Source organism: Narcine bancroftii (genome assembly GCF_036971445.1).
Source record: "Narcine bancroftii isolate sNarBan1 chromosome 5 unlocalized genomic scaffold, sNarBan1.hap1 SUPER_5_unloc_1, whole genome shotgun sequence".
NCBI classification, from domain to species: domain Eukaryota; kingdom Metazoa; phylum Chordata; class Chondrichthyes; order Torpediniformes; family Narcinidae; genus Narcine; species Narcine bancroftii.
Genome location: NW_027211801.1, coordinates 721,952 through 730,665, shown reverse-complemented (window position 1 = coordinate 730,665; position 8,714 = coordinate 721,952). Strand labels below are relative to the sequence as shown.

The window sequence follows — 8,714 nt, the reverse complement described above, 5'->3', positions numbered from 1 at the left end:
TGCCCTCTCTGGGGTCTGTGTCTGCCTTGTGTGGTGTAATCCTGCAGAAATGTTCGCTGCTGGGGACCAACCCAATGCTTGATCATCTCCAAAGTCAGATTTTCCTGCGTTTGTGACATGGTATTCTCTGTAGAATTGTCCTTACAGCCCCACCTTTCAACTCCTGTTGTGCATAGAATGTGGAGAGGTGACCCTGTAGACAGCGAACTTGGTGCCATCAGATCCTGTGCAAAGCACCTCTCAATAAATTGGAGAAGATTCAAATTTACGATGCTCTGTCATTGTTCAACACCTCGCCGTAGATTCAAGGTGTGGGCAGTGAGTGGTGGTGCTTGGGAGCCAACCTCCGGAGAATTCTCAGGGTACACCACAGAGACCTAGCGATTGCAATCTCCCTGTAGGCCCAGCGCTGCTACGACCTCCGCACTTTCCCACCTCCATTTCGAAGGGACTAGGCATCAACTGGGAAATCGGTTCGTTGAGCACCATCGTTCCATCTGCACCAGTGGCAGGGATCTCCCAGTGGCCACCCATTTCAATTCCACGCCCCTCTCCCACACCAACATGTCTCTCCGTGGTCTCATGCTCTGCCCAAGTAAGACCACCTGTAAATGGGAGGAACAACACCTGATATTCCATCGGGGCCCTCTCTGTCTTTTTTGGAATATTTTATTTATTCAACATGTATAACATCCAAAATTATGAATGTTATAGCATTAGTATAAAATAAAACATTAACAAATAGATGCTGAAACTCTATTGATAAAAACTAAAATACTAAAATCTTAAAACTATAAAACTACAAACTGCAAAAAAACCTGCCCCCAAACTAATCCAACCCCAAAACTAAAATAAAGGATATATCATTATAAAACAATTACAAATCATTCATTCGGTTTCTGTCAGTTGTCACTCAAAGACGTCAAAAACATTATAAAGTTGTTTTTTTTAGGGAAAACTTCATTGATCATGAAAGAAATTAACAAAATCTTAATTTCAATTTCATTATTTTAGCATCCGGACTCAAATTTGCAAAAATAAAAAAATATTTATCCCTTAAATTATCCGTATTTTTTCTAATGGAAAACAGCTTTGAATCTCTGCGAACCATCTCTCTAATGTTTATGAAACATCAGATTTCCGTGTTACAGTGACACATTTCCTTGCTTTTACTAAAATTAACTTAACAAGCTTTTGTTGACAATCTGACTCTAACAATTTTGGAGTAACACTTTCAAAATTTCCCAACAAAAGTCATTCAGGATTAAAAGGAAAATTTACTCCTGTTGTCCGTTGTAAAAATTGACTGATAGGAACCAAAAATGGTTTAACCTTTGATCAAGACCTCGTAGAGTGCAGAACAGTTCCAATTTCTCTTCCACATCTAAAACATGGATCCGATAAATCCAATCTCCACCTAGTCACATTCTGAGGAGTAATATACAATTGATTTTAAAAATTATAATGAAGTTATCAATATCGTACATTAATAATATTTGCAATAACCTCTTCACACAAATTCTGCCAGACTTGTTGATCTATGATCATGTCCAAATCCCGTTCCCTTCTTCTTTTGAATTAAACAAACCTACTTTATAATATATATATTTCATATATAACATATATGTAATTGAATAAACTTTTTAATAATTCCATCATCCATTATTTGTTCCAAATTTGAAAGATCTTTTAAAATCAAATCCCATCCTAATTTCTTTCTCATATAAACCCACAACTGAAAATAAAAATAAAAATGAATAATCATATAGACCATATTTAATCATTAATTGGTCAAAAGACATCAATCAGACTTCCAGCAAATAGCAACACATTTCCTTGAAACAGCTAAAACCTGTCATAAAAATTCAATTTGATAAATGTTTAATCTTAATTTTAAACTAACCATTCTAATATTTCCTAATAAAAATAACTGTGTCTAACAGAAGTTCAACTTTTAACACTTTCTCTGAAAATGGTTTAATTTGTATCCAAAATGACGTAACCTTAATACATGGCCAAGTCAAGTGAACATTAGAACCCATCTCTTTCTGACATCTAAAACATAATTCTTAAGAACTTCAATTAAATCTTTTCAATATTTGAGGTATTAAATATGATTGATGTAAAAAGTTATATTGTAAATCTAACATTGATAATTTTAGTCCTATTTTCTTTACATAACATTCTCCAATCATCTTGATCTATTGTTCTACCTCAATGAGTTTCCCACCTTAATCTTGATTTATGAATATCTGATTTGGACATTGTCCTTTGCAGTAATTTATACATTTCTGAAATAAATTTTTAAATATCCCCTTTAATAAGTAAAATTTCTAACTCAGACTGTCTAGTTAATTTGAGACTTTGACCTAATTTATCAATTAAAAGAGCTTTTACTTGATGTTAAAAAAGGTATACTTTGCAACATTATATTTTTGTTTCTTTTGTTTAAAACAAATAAAATAACCAGCTACAAAACAATCTTCTATCATTTTAATTCCCATTTGATTCCATGTCTTTAAAAATTGAGTATGACAAGTAAAAGGAAAAAGTTTATTTTGATATCAAGGTATTTTACATGAAATCTTACCTTTCCCACCTATCTCATAATCTAGTTGATTCCATAATTAACTTAAATGTTTCAGTGTAGGTGGGTCCTTATTTCTAATTCTATATTGAGTGAATTCTATGTTGGCCAATGTTAAAGATTTATCTCAATCCATTAATAAATTTCAAATGAGCAGCTTTTTAATTATTTTGAAAATGTGGAAGCTGTAAACCTCCTAGTTCAAATTCCCAAGTTAATTTCTCTAAGGATTCTCTTACCATTTTCCTTTCCACAAAAATGTCCTAATTATTAAATTTAGATCCTTAAAATTTTTGAGGTATATTGAAAGGAATGGATTGAAAGAAGTATTGATTTTAGGTAAAATATTAATCTTGATGCAATTCACTCAACCTATGAAAGTTATAGGTAAATCATTCCATTTATTCAAATCCTCTTTAATTTTATTGAATAATGGTAAATACTTTGATTGATGAAGGCCAATTTGCCAAAAACCTCTCTTTACAACCCTATCTACCTGTGACGACACTTTCAGGGAATTATGCATCTGTATTCCAAATGAGCAGACTGTATTTTTTAAATGGAGAGAAAATTGAAAATACTCAGATTCAAATTGTCCTGGAAATTCTCCTGCAGGATAGTCTGAAGGTAAACTTCTAGGTTGAGACGGTGGTGACGAACGCAAATGCTATGCTGGCAGTCACTTCAAGAGGAATGGAATACAAGAGCAGGGATGTGACTTTGAGGCTTTATAAGGCATTGGTGAGATGTCACGGAGTATTGTGGGCGGTTGTGGGCTCCTCATTGAAGAAAGGATGTGCTGACATTAGAGAGGGTCCAGAGGAGGTTCACAAGGATGATTCCAGGAATGAAAGGGTTATCACATGAGGAGTTTTTGTTGAACTTGGCCTGCATTCATTAGAGTTCAGGAAAATGAAGTTGATTTTATGGAAACATTTCAAACATTGAAAGTGTGGACAGAGTAGCTGTAGAAAAGTTGTTTCCCACAATGTGAGAATTTTGGACAAGATGACACAACTTCAGGATCGAAGGACAACGTATTAGAACAGAAATGCGGAGGAATTTTTCTTCAGCCAGAGGGTGATATATCTGTGGAATTTGTTTCCACAGGTGGGTGTGGAGGGAAGGCCCTTGCGTCTATCTAAGGCAGGGATTAATAGGTTCTTGATGAGCTAGGACATTGTTGGAAGGGTTCATGTGTGTTGCACAGGTAAAGAACCAGACCAAAGTTGAGGTACAAAGCATATGGTTCTTTTGGGGATGCAATCAGGGCAACAGGGTGAAAATACCAAACAAACCTATACACACATATGCAATACACAAGGGTAAATGTTCACTTCTGATAACGAGGGAGAAACTGACAGAAACTGGGAAAATTACTTAGGTACATAGATTTAACAGTCACGGTCCAGGTGATGCTACGTGCCACCACCCCTTGACTGGTTCAGAAATGGCTCTTGCTACCTAACCTCGGGACTCACCCTAGCCCAGTGCGAAAGGTACTACCTACATGCTACAAGGAGTCCAAAGAGGCAGAACAAAGGGGTACATGGCCCTTTATAGTTCTGCAGGCAGTATTGAGTGTGGGGGTGCAATCACTCGGGACAGGCTGGACCCCATTGGCTGCTGTGGCCAATGGCTCAAAGCCAAGTGCAGGGACTCAGCAGGGGTTAGTCGAGGTGATTCACCTGGGCCAATTGGGTGAAGGTCAGGGCTGAGTCCAGGCAGAATTTTTAGCTTTTTTCAGACTTTCATATATTTACGAGGGGTCAGGAGCCTTTATTTGCATATTGAATTTTGGATGTGTCAGAATTGGTGTCATTAATATGTCTAACTTGAATTTTAAAACTTTTAATGTTAAAGGTTTGAATAATCCGATAAAAAGTAAATTAGCTTTGGCTTATATTAAGAAATGAAAGTGGATATAACTTTTTTGCAAGAGACTCATTTGAGTGAAAAAGAATATTTGAAATTAAAAAGGGATTGTGTTGGACAAATTATTGCATTTTCTTTTAAAACTAAAGCCTGTGGGGTAGCAATTTTAATTCATAAAATATTACTTTATACAGTGGAATTAGTTTCGGAGAAGAAAGGTAGAGTTTTGATGGTTAATTGTAAAATTTTTCTCTGAAGCATGGACTTTGTTAAATGTTCATGCTCCGAATGGAGATGAAAAACAGTTTAATAAACTGAGACCTTTATGGGATTGAGCCAAGCGAATGACAATATATTGTTGGGAAGAGATTTTAATTTTTGTTGAAAGCATTGTTGGATAAGTCTCAAAAATCTGTTAAAAAATCCAAGATGGCGCCACATTTGGTAGAGGTTATGAAATACCCGAATTTGGTAAAGATTTGGAGAAAATTAAATCTGACAAAAAAAGATTTTTCATTTTATTTGGCAAGACATGAGTCTTTCTAGAATTGACTTCGTTTTAATATCGGCTCAATTATGTGGGAGAATAATTAGTGCAGATTATAAAAGTCAAATGTTATCAGATCATTCACTTGTATTAATGTCGTGTACCAGTGTTGATATGGTACCAATTTGATATAGATGGAGATTTAATGTAGCATTGTTGAAAAAACCTGAATTTATTACTTTTATTAGAGATCATATTAAATAGTTTTTACAAATGAATGAGAAATCAGTAGAAAGTAAATTTACATTTTGGGATGCTTTGAAAGCTTATTTAAGAGGTCAAATTATTAGTTATACAGCAATATATGGCTGATAGTCATAAACTTGAAGCGGAGATAAAGGAATTGGAGAAAGATATGCAGAGAAAAGCGACAGAAGATAAAAAGATACGATTATCTAATTTGGAGATGCGTTATAATACTTTAGAGGCATATCATTATGAGAAATTAATACAAGGATCTACGCAGAGGTATTATGAGTTGGGAGAGAGAGCTCATAAAGTATTATCCTGGCAATTGAAAACAGAACAATTTTCTAGGATGATAAATGCAGTAAGGAGAGATTTAGGGGTTACTTATAAAGCACAGGAAATTAATGATGAATTTTGTTCTTTTTATCAGAATTTATATATGTCAAAGATTGAGCATGATTCTGATTGAGTATAATCAGTTTTGGCTGGGTTAGATCTCCCATTTTTGGGTGATTTAGATGTTCAGGAATTAGACTCTCCATTTACTGATTTAGAAATAAAGATGTATTACAGACTATGCCTAATGGAAAATCACCTGGAGGAGACAGATTTACATTAGAATTCTACAAAGAATTTTATGATTTATTGCTTCCAATATTTTGACAGCTTTTGTCTCAAGCTTCTGAAACATCTTCTCTCCCTGAGTCTTTTTCTCGATCTTTGATCACGATTATAAAAAAAAGACAGAGAGCCTTTTAAAGTAGCGTCATATAGACCAATTTCATTGCTAAATGTAGATTATAAAATTGTGGCTAAAGTATTTGCAAATTGGATTGCAAAATATTGGCGAAAATTGATTCATGTAGATCAAGCTGGTTTTATCAAAAATTAGTATTCAGCTGATAATACTGTTAAATTAATTACTTTAATTAATGCAGCTAAAAATTAACAATATTTACCTCTAAATGTGGCTTTGGATGCTGAAAGGCTTTTGACAGAGTTGAATGGCATTCTTTTATTTGACGTGTTGGAACATTTTAAGTTTGGTCCACTTTTTATTGGTTGGGTAAAAGCTTTATATAAAAATTCTCCAGCTAGACTAGTGACAAATGGATTAATTTCATCATCATTTAAGTTGTCAAGATCAACTTGCAGGATTGCTTTGATCAATATGGAAAAATATACAGATATAAAGTTAACTGGAACAAGAGTGAGTTATTACCAGTTTTGAATGAAGATTTTTCAGATTGTAAACAGATTACTCATTTTCGTTGGTCTGATAAAATGAAGTATTTGGAAATGTTTCTAAATGTGGAGTATCGACAATTATATCAATTTAATAATATACCTTTATTTTTAAAAATTAAGGCAGATTTGAAGAAGTGGAAAGATTTACCTTTAATTTTCATCGGACAGGTGAATTGTATTAAAATGAATATATGTCTTCGTATACAGTATCTTTTTCAATCCATTCCTTGTTCTCTGCCAAATACTTTTTCCAAAGAATTGAATGCTGCAGTTCATTTATTTTTGTGTAAATGTAAATTATCTAGAGTTTCTTTGCAAAAATTGACCTGGAAGACTGCAATTACCAAATTTCCAGAATTACTTTGAAGCAGCACAGTTGAAATTTATTAGCTGACTGTCAGATATTGAGCAAGTTCCAGTATGGGTTAATATTGAATTATGTCAGATTTCTGAGAATAATGTTAATTATTTTATATAGAAATGGAGACCAGGTTTTTAAAAGATATATAATATACCTGTGCTAAAACATTTATTTGAAATTTGGTATGAAAAGGATTACATGATTGATCTAAGGGTAAAATTTTGGCTCAGACTCCTATTTATAGAAATAGAATTATTTCATTTTTGATGGAAAGTTGATATTTAAAAGAGTGGGATTTGAAGGGTATGCAAAAGGTTGGAGATTGTTTTGAGAAGGGTGTTTTTCTGTCATTTGTTCATTTGCAAGAAATTTTGGAATATCATTGAATTCAACATTTGCTTATTATCAATTGCAGGCTTTTCGAAAAGAGAATCTTGGAAAGGATATTAAAATTTCAAATGTGACGAGGTTGGAAAAGTTAATGATGGAGTCTCCCAAAAAGGGCTTTATATCCGATATGAATGATTTCCTGCAGGAAATGATGGATAAACCTCGTGTTTTTAAAATAAAAGATAAATGGGAGGGGGAATTACAGCTTTCTATATCGCAGGAAGATTGGGTAAAGATGAGTGAAGATGCTGTAACTAGGTTAATTAATGTGAGATATCATTTAGTTAATTATAATTTTTTACTGTGCTGGCACACATCCTCATGGCGAGCTGCCCCTGCTTGTATGACCACGTGACACCTCTGACTACAGCCTCCCTTCCAGCATGTGCCCTGGGCAGTGACTATGACATCACAATGCACCTGGTTACTGAGCTCATGCTGCCCTTAAAGGGGCGTGTTGAATGTGAATAAAAACAGTCGTTAACGATCCTCATTGTGGTAGCAGTGATTTCCTTCAGCTCCTGCAATCACCACATTGGTGACCCCGACGGGCCCAGATGTCTATCTGGACCCAGCGAATGATGGACGCAGCAGAGGTGAATGCTGTAGCCCTCAATCTTCCCCCCTTCTGGCTCTATTGCCCATGGACCTGGTTCAGGGAGGTGAAGGCAAAATTCCACATCCGCAACATCTCAGCCGACGCCACAAAATTTTACCACGACATGAGCGGGCGGGACCAGGACATGGCGGCAAGGGTGGATGACATCATTCACTGGTCAGCAGCAGTGGCCAAGTATACCGCCCTCAAATATCTACTCCTGGGGAGGTTTGGCCTCATTCCCCAGTAGCGAGCTTCCAGGCTCTCACACCTGGATGGGATGGGGCATCGCAGCCCCTCAGCCCTCAAGGACGAAATGTTGGCCCTGGCGAAAGATCATGAATCGTGTTTCCTCTTCCACCAGGTATTTCTTGAACAGATGCCAAAAGATATCCGGCTCCCTCTGTCCAAAGAGGACTTTTCCAACCCCTGCAAGGCTGCATCCTGGGAAAATGCCCACTTGTTCACAAAACAGGAGAACGAGGCAGCCCTCAGCCAAGTCTCCAAGTCAGTGCCCTGCCATCCACAGGATACCCCGAAGCACAATCCAGAGGAAACCCAGTCAACATGGTTCTTTTATCACCAGCACTCAGGAGTAAAAGCCTGCAAGTGCAGTCAGCCCTGTGACTTCCAGCCAGGCTTATGGCTTCCAGGGGAACAGCAAGGCAAACCGCCATTGATGGCTGCCATGGTTGGCTCCGTGAACAGCCTCCTTTACATCAATGAATGGTCCATGGGCCACCTGTTCCTGGTGGACACAGGGGCCGAGCTGAGTACCCTCCCCCCTACAAGTGCTGGACCTCGAATGCGGACCCCTGGTCCAACCCTGCGGACTGCCAATGGTTCTGCAATCAAGACCTATGGCATCTTTAGGGCACAGATACAGATCAAGGATGAAAAGTTCACTTGGAGGTTCATC

At 36.5% G+C, this 8,714-nt stretch overlaps 1 protein-coding gene across 1 annotated transcript in view; it reads left to right on the top strand.

Annotated features, from left to right (window-relative positions):
• Positions 1-8,714, top strand: part of LOC138750107 (glycogen synthase kinase-3 beta-like) — a 397,322-nt gene that overhangs the window by 342,856 nt on the left and 45,752 nt on the right. The window lies entirely within an intron of this gene.